At 31.4% G+C, this 15,240-nt stretch overlaps 1 long non-coding RNA gene across 3 annotated transcripts; it reads left to right on the top strand.

The window, feature by feature from the left end:
• Positions 1 to 388: 388 nt before the first annotated feature.
• LOC107621685 (uncharacterized) lies at positions 389 to 4,028 on the top strand. Of its 3 annotated transcripts, XR_002355785.2 has the most exons (6): positions 389 to 886; positions 979 to 1,078; positions 1,545 to 1,678; positions 2,255 to 2,319; positions 2,924 to 3,593; positions 3,725 to 4,028. It is a non-coding gene; the product is annotated as an uncharacterized LOC107621685 (long non-coding RNA). The 3 variants fall into 3 exon arrangements; XR_015880871.1 differs by having other exon boundaries at positions 392 to 886; positions 1,588 to 1,678; positions 2,924 to 4,000; XR_001615888.3 differs by having other exon boundaries at positions 394 to 886; positions 2,924 to 4,000.
• Positions 4,029 to 15,240: the final 11,212 nt, after the last annotated feature.

The following is a 15,240-nucleotide window of genomic DNA, read 5'->3' on the forward strand; positions in this document are numbered from 1 at the left end:
ATTGTTCCACTTATAAATTTCAATACAAAAATTGAAGGATAATTACCTCATCATCCCTCTTTTCACTTTATACTTTAGTGATCCATCCAACCAAGTTTTTGCTAAAATATAAGTTATAAGATGTTTTCTAGAAGTTAAGTACACAATTGAATTAAAAATAATTTATATTTGTCTACAAATTAAAATATTTGCATTTTAGTTTTGTTTTTTGTAAAAAAAAAAAGTTTTGATTTAGTAAAAATTAAAAAAGTTTGTGTTATCTATCATTAATAAGTTTATTCAGGATAGATTTACTTGTAATAATGACGTTGTAAGAAAAAAAGCTGATATATTATAGGATATCACATTTGATGACATTTAACATGTAACATTTCACTACCACAAAAACGGAAGATAGCCGCGAAAAATTAGTAGCTATTTTGACAACAGCCGCTACTTGTTGGTTTTTTGGCGGTTTTGGTGGTGAGCACTGGAAAAGCAGCAATTTCTTTCGGCGATGCTTCAACCTCCTTTTTTCTTGATCTCATTTTTTCTTTTGTTATCGCTTACAAGAGCCAGCGCCCAATGTCTCTCCCCCTCCCTCGGATTCTCTTGCCACAGCATCCTGCCATCATCAAATTTGACCTTTGACGCCGCCAACCCCATTAGACGCACCCTTTTCCCTCTTTTCTCTCTTTGAATAAACATCCCCAAACCTTGATAACCCTAAATCTTCTTCCCCGAGGTACCATTGGCGCTATTTATGCTCGTTCAGACGAAGACGACGACACTGGGCTCTCTGTTTTATCTCGTCTGCCAGATTTGCTCGCCATCTCCTCCTACTCCTGCATGGTTCAAATCTGTTGCAGATATATAGATTCCTGATGAAGATGTTGGACTTTATGAGGTTAGTTTATGGTGTCTCCTTTATTGGATTTCCTCAGGCGAGGGATTGATAGCAGACTTACCTGGGCCTTTGAGACCTATTGCATTCCTCAGGTTGCCAAGAAAATCGACGACATAGTATGGCTTCGGCACCTCGAGGATCCTCTTGCTCCTTTTTACTCTTCTCCTCCTTGGCCTCAACCTTAGTATCCAGGTACACAAACATGATAAATTTTTATTCTTTTTTCATTTGGGGTGTGCTAATATGTGTCTAATTTGATTTGGAATTTGGCTTTATAAATTGGATATTGTTTGAAATTGCTTGAAATGTTAGGGGCAAGCTGCAACTAAGTTAACTCTATTCTTAGCTGTTTTCAATTGGATTCCTTAATTATTATGGTTATTATTATCAAAAGGTTTAATTTAACTTGAATTAGTTCTGAGCTTGAGCTGCACCTGAATTTCCAGTGATATGAACTCAATGATGGGAATTAAGTTCACTTTTCATTGAGCCCAAGCTTGAGTTGAGCATATTTATTTCATTCTAGTACTAATATACATCAAAAGCTAATTAAAGTACAATGATGACTGTAAAAGATTTGGTGAATATATTATTAGGATTTCATTCCTATGAAAATATATTGAGGTATTTGATTTGTTTGATAAACTGGGTTTGACAGATTTTAGGCTGAAATGGTTATCCTCTTTGGTCTATATTCTTAGCAAAGCTATTTGAGTCATGCTGAAGCTAGCCATTGATGTTAGTTGTTTGGATTCTGAGCCTTTTACTGCTGCTGATGGCTTGCCGAAACAGGTAAGGTGTGAGGAACTTATTTTAACCATTTCTAAGATTAGGCTATACGTATGTATGGGAGAGAAAGTACAGAAAAAGAAGAAGAAGCATATTCATTATTATTGTTATTAATGATAATGAAATGAACTATCAATTATTATTATTATGATCATTATTATGTTGGTCTTCTTCTTTTTACACTAATTTTTTATATATTGTTTATCCCTTTTAATTATCTATCTTGAGTGAAACACAAATTTTAATAGCGAGTTACGAAAGATATGGCTAAAAAAAGAAAGATACATATAACATACTATATTTTAAAGGAGTGTGTCATGAATCATGATAGCATGCTTTTGATGCATACATTACTATGTTGGCTAATTCCAATGAACATTCTGATGTATAAGACATTATGGTACTCATTATAGTTGTGTGCTTCCTTGGCCAGAGCTTCTTAATGCCTCTCTCTTTCTCTTTATATCTATTTTTCTATCTTTAATAATTCTTTCTCTTAGGATTACTTGCATGAAACTTCTAAAGCATTATTCACTTGCAAGCCTCACATGTTAATTCATATATGCATGTTTGTTTCAGGTGTTTCTGCTTCCACTTTCATAAGCATTCAACAACCTCACTTATTTCGACCTAGATTAGTTGAGGTATGCAGCTTGCCTTTGTGTGTTAGTTTTAGGATATTATTGCATAGCATATTTGAATCCTGTGTTCTTTTAGATGCCCATTTTCCTGTTAATCTTCGTTTGATTTATTCTATTGATAAAGAAGAAGTAAGTAACTATATGATTCATCTTAAGCTTTGAAGTTGTAGCATCTTTTATCCTTTTATATTTTTTAATTCTTTAAATAGTTATTGACTTATATGATTAAAAGTATCCCGATGAATGATGATATACTTAGCTATCCAGGAATTAGAAGTGTACTTAAGTTATAAAATTTTGGGTAGGTAATTGTATTACTGAAACTAGTATCAAACAATAGTGTAAAGGCCATGCAGATTATGCTGCTGTAAGCTCTTGTTCATGTAAGTTTCTAAGTTCATTTCACTATATGGAACAATGAGAAAAAAAACTTGAATTCTATTGAAAGGAAGAATTAAGTTTCAAAAGAGTTTATTAAAGCAATTCAAGTTATTGGGCCTTTTTATTAGTCATTTTCTTGTCTAATTGTGCAAGGCAAGTAAAGGAGAATATTTCGTCTAGCTTTCAACGCGGATGCTATTAACTCCATCGTATTTGTCTGCAACAGGTGGGGTTTTATATCATGTGCTAGTCTCTGGGATAAAAGTCACTTGATGAGACAAATTGAGAAGTATGTGCTTTCTTCTTGATGCCCCTCTTCATCTATATCATACTGATTTCTTAAAAATGAGGTGCATTAATTTATTTCAATTTCAGGTATGCTGGTATTTATACCTTTAGGGTGTCTAATTTCTTATATTATATACCCTTCATGTATTTCCGCTCCCAGGAACACGTATCCAGATCATCTTCTCCCTAAAGCATTATGTTTTTGTTTTGCGTTTCAGCTGACTCAAATGTGTTTCTGTGCTGTAGAACCTTGCGCATGATTCATACTCACACTTACGTTCACAAACTCAATATTAAGGTTTAAATAGCAAGAATTTTTCTAGGTGTTTGTTGTAAGAAAGTTTGACTTATAGAATATGCTTAAAATCAATGAGTAATTTTTTACTATGTATGTGACTTAGGTTTTTTTAGATGAATGTTCATTTTCACAAAAAAATATTGGAATTCTGCTATATTAGTTTATTTTCCAATAGAATATATTTCACTGAAAAATAAAAAGGTCATAATTTCAGCCTCTGCATTATAACTTTAATTTTCTGGATATTTTCTTTTTCAATGGTTCTCAATTAGGAAGAACTGCAACAACTACCAGGTGAAAATCCTCAAAAGTGAGTCTATGTTCTTTAGATGAAAACGCTTACCACTTTTTTTTATATTAATGTGCATTTGGATTCTGAATTAATTTCCGATCCCATACTAACAGGTTTGTATTTTCTAATTTATTTGTATACCCTTGAAGGTATATATATATTTGTGCTTTACTTATCTTCAAAAACTGCACATGAATGCAAAGTAAAATAAAAGTGAGGAAGAACTAACAACACTTAAGCAAGATGCTATCAATGGGAAAATATCACCCTTAAACTCTGTCCGAAAAGTAAAGAAGTCTGAGAAGCAAAAATACAAGAGGAGTCTTAAACATCACATTGGAGTTTAATTTTGTGCCAACATTTTTGTTCCCGTGTACATTTCTGTTTTTTATTGTTAACCAAAGGATTTTGCTTTGAATTTTTAATCTATACTTCATTAGCTTTTGCCCTCAATTTTCAAGCAATTGAGAAAGGACATTTTTGTTTCCGGGTACATTTCTGTTTTTTATTGTGTTTATTTTCTTCGTACTTTGATGAATATATTATTTTGATTTGCAGATAATGTTTTTGTTTTTGATACAAGTTTAGACTCTAAGGTTGAAAATATTAACTATTAATATAATAAAAAATAAAAAACGCAAAAAAAAAAGTTCTATAATATTTAAAAAAAATTGTACGATTCTTTTTGAAAAACCCAAATTTTCTTTTTTTATTTTTTAATTTAGTGGCGGTTTTAAAACCGCCGGAAAACACGCGTCTACTTGAAATTGTATCACTAGCATTTGGCGGCGGTTTTCTAAAAAATTGCCGCAAAATATTGATTTAGCGGTGGTTATACCGGCGGTTTCTAAAAACCGCCGCCAAACACAATCCCGTCGCCCATATCCATGGTGGTCCGGTTAACCGCCGGTATTTGATTTTGCGAAAAAATCGCCGATAATAAAAAAAAACCGCCGCCGATTCCCGCCTCCCTTGTAATGTTTGCACTTAATAAAACAATTGTTATATCAACATTTTAGATTGTCACGTTAATATTTAATTACATTTAGACTTAAAAATTACAAAATGGCACATTTGTTACTTATTTTAAAGTACATTAGCATTCGTTCTATTTTTGTATTTAAACAGACGTATTTATTCTTTAATTTTATTAAAATTAAACTCAAAAGATTTAACATACAATTTAAGAAAACTAAATTAAATATTCAACTAATGTATATTAATTAGAAATTAACAAGAAGTAGATAAGTTTCAGTATCCTGAATTTGATTTTCGTTTTTAGGAAAGTATGATAGCTTTTATTATACTGCGAAAAAAAAAGTAAATTCGTTTTTCCAAATCAAACAAAATTAGTGTTTTTTTATCAGTAATTTATTGATTAGGTTTTAATATATTAGAATTTTTATGTTTTTTATTCTTACTTCTAAACAAATAGATAGATAACAGCAACGTAGTTATTGCACCAGATTAGGAAATTTTTAGTAATAATTTGTGGTTTTGTCTTGTAAGTATTAGAATTTAATTACGGTTTGGTTATTTTTATCACATGATGCAGCCAAGTAGGTTTGTTTATAATGTTTGGAGGCAACAGAATATGCTTATACATGAAATGATCATATCTTATTTAAAGAGGGCTAGTTTGTACCACTTGCTTAGACTGAACAGTCATTGGTTCTAGTTGGATGAGTTATTGGTTAGTGCACTCATTGAGAGGTATGGCGTCCTGAGATGCACACTTTTCACATGCCGTTTGGAGAGTACACCATGACGCTGCAAGATGTGGCGTATCAGCTAAGGTTGCCCGTAAATGGGAAAGCTATTAGTGGGTGCCTCATTGACTTCGAAAACTTTATGGAGGATGGCAGACCAGCTTGGAAGTGGTTTCAGGAGTTATTTGGCGAGCTGCCACTGCCGAATAAGGTCAAGCAGATGACAGTCCACTTCACATGGTTCCATGAGAGGTTTAGGGTGCTACTAGTTGATGGGAGTGAGGATACTGTTAGAATATATGCATGTGCATATATCATGATGCTGCAACATGACGAATGCAAAATGCTCGATATGCATGAGGAGATAGCCAACCACTATCAGGTGCCTCCAGTGCATCGTTGATGCTATTGTGCCTGTCAGAGATCACCAGAATGCCCTCTTGTAGAGTCACATGATGTCGCAGGTTGGTAAAAAAAAAAAAGACCAGGACTCCGCATTTCTCCTTTACACAAGTGCAAAAGTAATGGGCAAGATATTCGAGTTTTCATCTTGCGCGATAGCCAGAAGCATCCATACTTGCCGTACAAGGGAGTACCATCGATGCTGTCAAGTGGCTTGCAATGTCAAAATGCCTCAATACAAGGAGGGAATGTCCAAAAAAGACAATAAAAGTACACGGTAGATTCATCAACCTGATCACCAACTCTAACCGGCGAAGTCTTCAACAATGCGTGGTTGCCTCCATGGTGGACTGCACACCAAGGATGCAGCGGGGCAACTCGCCATAAGATTCTTCCCAATCTCCATAGATCTGTGCTACTGTCTTCTACTTCGCCATCCAGATCTTCCTGTAACTAGGCTTGAATCCATAGGTTGCTTCTGTACCTTGCTGCAACGTATTTATCGTAACCGCAGCATCGGCTCTAACCAACGGAAAGATCCTTGCACAAATGACATGATAATCAAGCTGCCAATAATTGTAAGACTCCGGATTTTTTTAAAAAAAATAAATAAAAATTTATTTATAATTTGTTATATTTAATTAAGATTATATCTTTAAGAGATTCTATATATAAATTAAGCTATTTCTTATTTATAATTTAAAACTTTAGTAATTGAATAATAATAAGAATTTTATATGCTTTAAGTTGAATAATTAGATTTTTTAACTTTATTTTATGATTATAAAGGAAATTGATTTTTATTATCTCTAATTATTGAATTAGCGTATTATGTTTGAAAATAAATTTTAGGTTGATAATTAAATTATATTTTTATAGATATTATTATTGAATTAAATTTAATTTTTAATTAATACTCTACCTAAACTCTAATTCCCAAATTAAAACCCTAAATTCCTAAAATACAAACCTAACCCTAACCTCCCTTAACCCTAGCCACACCCCACTCCTTCCCTTTAATTTCACGCACACGCACACGCACACGCACACGCACACACACACGCACATGCACACACACATACACACACACACACAAAGATGAAAAGAGAGAAAGAGAGATCCGAGAGTAAGGCTGCAACGTAGAAGAGAGAAGAGAAGAAGGGGAGACCGCGCTGCCACTGCGTGTCATCACTACCGTGCCGCATCCAACTCACCACCGTCGAAAACAGAACCGCGAAGAGAGAGAGGGAGCGCTCACGAGAAAGAGCCGCTGCCGTTCCATGCAAAGCCGTTACTGCCGTTTGTTGAAGTCACCGCCGAACACAGAAAAGGGAGAGCCAGACGCGAGGGAGCGGAGGAGGGCAGTGCTACCGTCGTCGTTGCTGGTGGAGTTCGGCCCGTTGCCGATCTGGGCTGAAGGAGAGGAAAATGCCGGGAAGAGAGAGAAGGTGACGGTGGAGAGGGGTGTTTGTCACTGTGGTTTCCATTGCTGTGGTTGAAGGTTGCCGCTAAGCTGCATGCGGCTGTTAGAGCTACTCTGCCGCCATTCTGGTCACCAGGTATGGCACGGGTGTCGCCAGAATCAACTAATGGAGCTACCGTTGCTCAGTTCTTGGTTCTTGCTCAGTACAATAAGATGTTCTCGCCTTGAAACTCTAGCCGTTGGTGTTTTGTTATAGTTTGTTGAGATTTTTGCGACGTTAATGTCTCAAGGTCGAAGTTACTATGACTGCATGTGTTGAGAAGAGATTTTATTTTAAGTTATAATTTGAGTTCGGTTTATTAAGAAAAAGAAAGAAAGAGAAAAGAGAACACGGCGCGTGTGATTATGAAATGAATAAAAGGTCACGAGAGGGTGACGAAAAGTAAATAGTTATGGTGCCGATGTGAGAATGTTAAATCGTGGGCTTTATATGTGAATGATTGTGCGGGGACTCCCGTGTATATGGAATGGCTTCCAGGACAAAGGGTCACATGCTTCAGCTGGAGAATCAGCGCCTGCAAGTACTTGCAGAGGTCATGTTCGACATACTTCAGCTGGAGAATCAGCGCTTGCAAGAAGTAAAAACTTGCAGAGGTTATGTCGCTGGAATGCCTTATCCGACTTGCGAGTTAGATTGCATCGGGTGCGGGTTGAAACCGACGAATGAGCTCATTACCTGCGATAGGACTAGACATGCATCATATTGTTTGCATATTTGTAATTGGTTGTGTTTGCTGGTTGTATTTCTCTATGATTGTGCTGGTTGACTTATTCTGCCTTGCTTGTGAGTTCAATTGGGCCTCTTGTGCTTTAGTTTATGTATTAAAGTGATTAAGAATTAATGTCGTGAATGAGGTTTGTTTTAAGCTCTGAAATTTTAAAGAAATCAATTAATTGTCTAAAGTAAAATTGAAAAATAATTTCAAAGGTTTGATAAAATTATAGTTTCATTAGGTAAAGTCAATTATTCGCATTTTGTTCCTTACTTTTACAGCATTCCATTTCCTTACTGAGAACCTGCGAGGACGATGTTCTCACCCCTACAGATTTTTTTTTTCAGCGACAGGTTTAGGAATCCTTGGTGCGGAGCCGTGACTGAACGACAAATTCACTTTTTTAATGCAATGAAATTTAGTCTTCTCCTATTCTCAAATTTCAGCCGTTACTTTTTTATTCTCTTAAACACTTTTCTTAGTTTTATATTCTCAACCTTATTTTTCTATTATTTGTTTATTGGTCATATTCTCTTCATTAAAAGGTAAATTTTAAATTCTCTATGTTTTTTTATATAACTCTCTATGACTCTATGTATCATCCAATTTCATTGTTTCTCTTTTTAATATTTTCAATTGTAAATTTTAATCAAGCAATTGTAGTTTAGGTATTAATCTAATTTTTATTCTTTTCATGACTTTGTATACTTTATTTTATTCTCAATTTATTGATGTTCATTATTTATTTTTATCTTTTATTCTATTGTATGTAACTATGTTGCATATAAATTTTTAAAGTAAATTGATTAATTTACTAATTTAGAATATATTTTTTTATTTTTAGAAATAGTAATGGAGAAATATTTTAAAAGAAAGCTGCCACTAGAATCTGAAGTCACTCCATTAGTCTCTTCTAATAAAAAGAAATTCTTAGAATTCAATGTCGAAAGCTTGGTAGCTGATTCTGGCCAATAATCCAAAATTTTAAATTATGATCTAAATGTCAGAGATGAAGTTAGATGAGCTTATTTGCAAAAAGGTTCTTGTCAACTAAGAGAACATGATTTTCCACAAACATATTTTGAGACATCTCTCCGTAGATTTAATACTAATTGGTTTGATGAATTTGACAATTGGTTGGAATATAGTATTTCAAAAGATGATGTCTTTTGTCTTTGTTGCAATCTTATGAAACCTAATGATGCGAGTGGTAATACTTTTGTAAAGGGTTAAGTATGATTTTGGTCCCTAATGTAGAGGTCGAAAATTATTTCGTCCCTGGCCTTTTTTCGCTACAAAATGGTCCCAAAGGTTTCAGTTTGTTTTAAAATCGTCCTTTTCACCAAATTTTTTATTTTTATTACCATTTTACCCCTAATTAAAAAAATTATAAAATAAAATATAAAAAAAGAAAGAAAGGAAACCGGAGGGAGGGGAAGAAAGAAAATGGGGCCGGAGAGAAAGAGAAAGGGGAATAGAGTTGCCGGGGGGCGGCTATGGGAAAGGTGGCCGTCGCGCCGCCGCCGCTACCGCTGCTTCCTCGCCGTGCTCGTTGCAATTCACGGCGTCGCCACCACAGCCGCAACTCTTTCCATGCGATCCACCATCACCACCGCATCTCTCCTCTCCTCGTGATTCGCAGTTCACCGCCGCAGCCCCTCCTCTCCCACCACCGCTACAGCCCCTCCTCTCCTCTCTGCTTCTGGTTTTGCTTTTATTGATGCTTTGATTTCATTATCCATTGTTGTTGTTGGTGTTGTTCTTCTAATTGTTGTTGTTTCATTGTTGTTGTTGTTTCACTGCTTCTGCTTTCTGCTTCTGCATTCTTCTTCTGCATGCTGCTTCTGCATTCTGCTTTTGCATGCTGCTTCTGTATTTTGCTTCTGTTTCTGCATTTTGTGGAAGATGGGGGAAGGGCATTTTCGTCGAAGGATGATTTTTAAACAAACTGAAACCTTAGGGACCATTTTGTAGCGAATAAAAGGATGGTGACGAAATAAATTTTCGGCATCTACATTATGGACCAAAATCGTACTTAACCCCTTTTGTAAAAGAGGGATTTTCAAATTGAAAAAAGAAGGAGCGATTACAAACACACGTTGAAAACCATGATAGTGCTCATAATCAAGTTGAGAATGAAACAATTATTCAACATTTTTAAAATATGAAAACAAGAAGAGAAGTACCTTCAAGATTTGAAGAGAACAAAGTTAGTGACTAATGTAATTTTTGTTTTATTTTTTTGTATTCGAATAACTAATGTGCACTTTTTTTTATATTTTAGATTAATATATCTTTTGATAATAATGTATATTATTTTTGTCCCCTTAACATAAATTTTCTGGGTCCGTCACTGATCCCAACTACAATAGATGGAGGATCAACCAATGGATAAACAGATGCAACAACAAGCATCGAGGTAGAAGCACCCCCAATGCAGTCGACTGACGGCGTTGATGCTCCAAAACTGTCGACACCATCTTCCTACTTGGCGTACAACTCGTGTATTCTCACTTTCGAAAAAATTCGCCGACAATGAAACAAAACTTGCATATCTTCATCGGACCATATCACAAATGTATCATACTTCACACCGGTTGACACAACAGTAATAGAGATCTTGTAGAATAACTTTTTCACCCACTTTATCTCACACACCCCAATTTTTGCAATATACTGATTTTTAACTTTGATAAGGTATTTGATGACCAGATAAAGACACTAAGTGTTTCTCTATCAGTAAATTTAATTTTGTGTCTTTTGTTTTTTTAAATTTTTCCAAAATAATGCACTAGAGCTAAAAAATATTTCTCACCATTTATTGTAAAAATGACACTCTACTTCCTCATAATTACCTTCCATCGATAGAGAGAGAGAGAAAAACTCTATACATAAATTACTACAAAGTATCAAGGATTAATCTACCTAATGTTCCTTCATAAACTGCTATACCCAACAGCAGTTTATGCATGTTTTGTTTTTTTTCAAAAATCACTACATCTTCTAACTGTTTCTGTTTTACACACTTTTCTATATAATTCATATTATTCTATAATAAATTATGTTCAAATTAAAAATTGTTATATATGCTATTTCAAAAAATTACCATTTGATAAATTTAAAATTTAATTATTTTATTTCGGTATCTCGTACTAATAATTAACACATATAGCTCATGGTATTCCACAAATACAATGACTAATCACGGTTCATTTTAATTCATTCAGTAGAATGTTCCTAGAAGCTCACATATATATGAACCTCGATAATTCCATAATTAATCAGCGTATGTAGTTGCTTGTAAGTTTCTTGAGAGAAATAATTGACGATGTCGATGTTAATTTAGTCAACCTTCATTTCAAACTTTCGAATCTTAATCATTAACACTTCTATTTTATTTTGTTTTATTTAACTCTTTCAAATTCCAAATATTTAAAGTCGTCAGATCGATGATTTCAGGGTAAAGGGCAAATGTGTAACTTCGCAGCAATTCGTGCATGTGGTTCGAGTTCATTATGATGACAAAGCACAATTCGGATTTGAAAGGACTTTTACTATATGTTGTTTTGGATTTGGATTTTATAAATACAAAATAATTTTTACAGTAAACTATTAAATTAATTTCTTATGTTTAGATGTAATTCTGTTTTAGTCATTAAAATTTAAAATATTTTATTTAAATTTAAAAAAAATTATTTAGCATTAATTTAGTCCTATCATAAGGTCAAAATTAAATAATTAACAGAATGTCCTACATAACAGCAATACAAGAACAAAATTGATAATTTAAAAAACAAGTACAAACTCTAGAGATACAAAATTAACTGTGAATGCAACAATACATTTATTTATAATTTTTCTTACAATTTAAATAAAATTTTTTCTATAAAACTAAGGAGAATGATAAATAAAATGTATTAATGCATCCACGGTTGATTTTGTGCTTTTGGAACTTGTACTTGTTATTTTAGATTATCGACCTTGTTCTTGTACTACTGTCATATAAGACATTCTGTTAATTATTTAACTTTGATTGCACGGTGGGACTATATTGAAGCTAAACGAAATTTTTTTGGATTCAAATAGAACACTTTAAACCTTAAGGACCAAAATAGGATTACGCCCAAACGTAGGAGACCAATTTCGTACTTTACCCTAATTTTTATAATGTACACAATTTTTCTCAATCTTCTTCATATATAGTTATATACGCTCAACAACGGATACAAAAAATTTTGATAGTGGAGCAATAAATATATATATATATATAATAATTATTATTTTTATAATAAAAATATTATGTGTATATAAAAATTCAACAATCAAATTATTCATTAATTATTATTATTATGTATTTGTGTATAAATACATATATTGTATAACTTATTTTCAATATATATTTTATACTTCAATATATATTTTATATGAATAGTTATTTTTTATGTACATATAACATTATTATTATTATTATTATAATTATATATATTTTATTATTATAAAATATAATTAATCTTCAAAATATTTAATTTATAAATTAAAATACTAAAATAATAATTTTAATAATAATATATAATTTAAAATTCTATTTTTTAGGTTTTATATTTTAAAAAATTGAATAATTTTTTTTAACAATACAATTGAAACGTATCTCTCTCTCTAAATAATTATTTAAAAATTCACTTTTCATACAAAGAAAAAAACTAAAACTAACTTTAAAAGAAGTAAATAATACTCTTTCAAATTAATTTTTAAGAAAGAGCACCAATTTCATTTAAATTAAGAATTGATAATTCTAATAAACATATAATATAAAATTTTTAAATTGACTATTAAATACCAAAAATTAAATAAAAAATTATTATAAGGTCAAATTTAATAATTTAATAAAACCAAATAAATATTATTATCATACTACTAAAAAAAATTTTAAATTATAGTAAAAACACTTAATTACCCAATAACAATAAACATAAAACCGTCCCTGTGTAAGTTCTATATAGCATAATCACCAATATATATTTTTTTTTTAAAGTTGGACTTATTTTAAAATTAGCACAAACTAACTTGTTATATATGCAGTCTTTGCATAAATTTATACATCCACAACAGAAAATAAATTAAAATAAAACTTAAAAATGTTATGTTATATGACTACACATTATAGCTTCAAAAAATAAAAATATTGCATGTCACCAAGATGTCTTGAAATTTATTGCACTATCTAAATTATGAAATCACAAACTAAAAAGATTCATATCATGTTCCTATGTGATACCAATTAGTTCTTGCTTTGTCCAAACGGTCACACCAAAACTTGAATAATTTAAACTCGTTTCTGCGCTTGCATTCAATTTTCCTTTTTTTGAACCAGGATGTACATATTATTCTATTTGTCCAATTCTTAGTAAAGTGGTCCTGTCATATTACCTTCTTACTTCCTTCTATTCATGTCACTACCAAACTTGATGAAACCACAAAGGATACTTCTCGATCTACTTTATTTGCTTCCAGCATGCACTACAAAAAAATATTGAATATCGTCAGATTTACCGTTGAATTTATCGTCAAATTTAGCGTTATTATTGATTTTACCGATGAGTTTGGCAATAAATTTGTCGAAAATTACTATTGGATTTAATTTTTTAATGATAAATTCATTGATAATATTTAGAGGGAAAAAAATGGCGTGATCATTACTGTATAATGGAACGTTGTATTTTGGTCACGCGCAATGATGATTACCATCGGATTTATCTGCTGGTAAATTCGACAGTAAAGCTCAATTAATGGAACATTGCGTTTTAGTCACGCGCAATACATTACTATCGGATTTATCTACCGTTAAAGTTCAATTAATGGAACGCTGCATTTTGATCACACAAATGCAATAGCATCGAATTTATCCGCCAATAAATCTGATAGTAAATTTATCCTAAATTTTAAATATAAATATTTATCTTTGTTTCAAATTAAATGCAAAATTATTAAATAAATTTATATAATATTATAAATAATTATTTTATAAATATTTATCTTGATTTTATTATACAAAATAATAACATAATAAATTTTTTAATATCTTATTTTAATTTTAATTTATAATTTTTATATGTTCTAAAAATTAATAACTTATAAAATTTATATATTTTTTTAAATTATTTTTTTATTTTTAATTTTTAATTATTTTATTAAATTTATAATTTTAAATATAAAATATAAAATATAAAATTAATCTATTAAAAATAATAAAAAAAATAATAGATACAACAGTGCCTATTGAATCGTTAGTATGTATAAGACCGTTTATTTGTCAAGACGTTGATCAAATGCTGTGGCTGGCATGTACTAACTATTGACACACCTCATTATTGGTTAATATTGAATGCATTTTGTGTGGACTTTGCTTAGTTAAAAAATTAATAAAATTACAGGAACCAATAATAGAGTAACTAAACTTAAATTTTACGATTAATAACCATCCACATCTTCAATTCTCAGCTGCTTCTAAGTTGTAATCCAAATTATCATCTGGAAGTTTTTAAATGATGATATTTTTAAATTACAGATGCATCTCAATTACGTTTACAATATAATGCAAAAATTGCTTCTTTATACACATAGCAGCAATATTTCTGCTACAATATTATTGTAGATTATAGTTATGTATGTTAATTTATTAAAAGCTTGGTAACTATAGCACCTAAGATATGATTAAGACAATATAATAATTAGAGTTTATTATATGGGGTCCGACTTCTCTAAATTATATTATTATTTTAGAAAAAAATACATTATTATTAATCCCCTTTAAATTAAAATAGTGAGACTCACAAATAATAAATATTATAAATTATAAATTTAAAGATAATTAAAACATCACTTTATCACTTTACTAACATTATTATTTTAAAAGATTTTTTTCCTATTATATGATACTTTATTTTCTAATTGCGAGACGTCAAATTTGCCCGAATTGACAAATTGTAGAGGATTAGATATTATATATGGTCATTATCAATGTAACTTATTAGCTTATCCTCACTTAACTTCTGAGTACCTTCTTGGATATATCATATCACATGAACAAAGTAGATGGCTGCCTAAATTAATTGACTGTATGGAGTTTCTAATTTCTACAAACTTGACATTTTGAAAAAATAAAATAAAAAAAAAATTGTCTTCTATTAGTTCCAATTGGCTGGGTTTGATGCTATATTCATCACATTATTGAATATATTGGTGCAAATAAATGGCTATTGGAACCTTCCTTCCAAGTTCGGTCTTTCTTATTTGATTTGGTCAATGGACTGATGATTACTTTTACGTTCTAAGTAATTTTTTTCTTTTTTTCTTTTTTA

Source organism: Arachis ipaensis, chromosome B10 (genome assembly GCF_059453495.1).
Source record: "Arachis ipaensis isolate K30076 ecotype BB chromosome B10, ASM5945349v1, whole genome shotgun sequence".
Taxonomy (NCBI): Eukaryota; Viridiplantae; Streptophyta; class Magnoliopsida; order Fabales; family Fabaceae; genus Arachis; species Arachis ipaensis.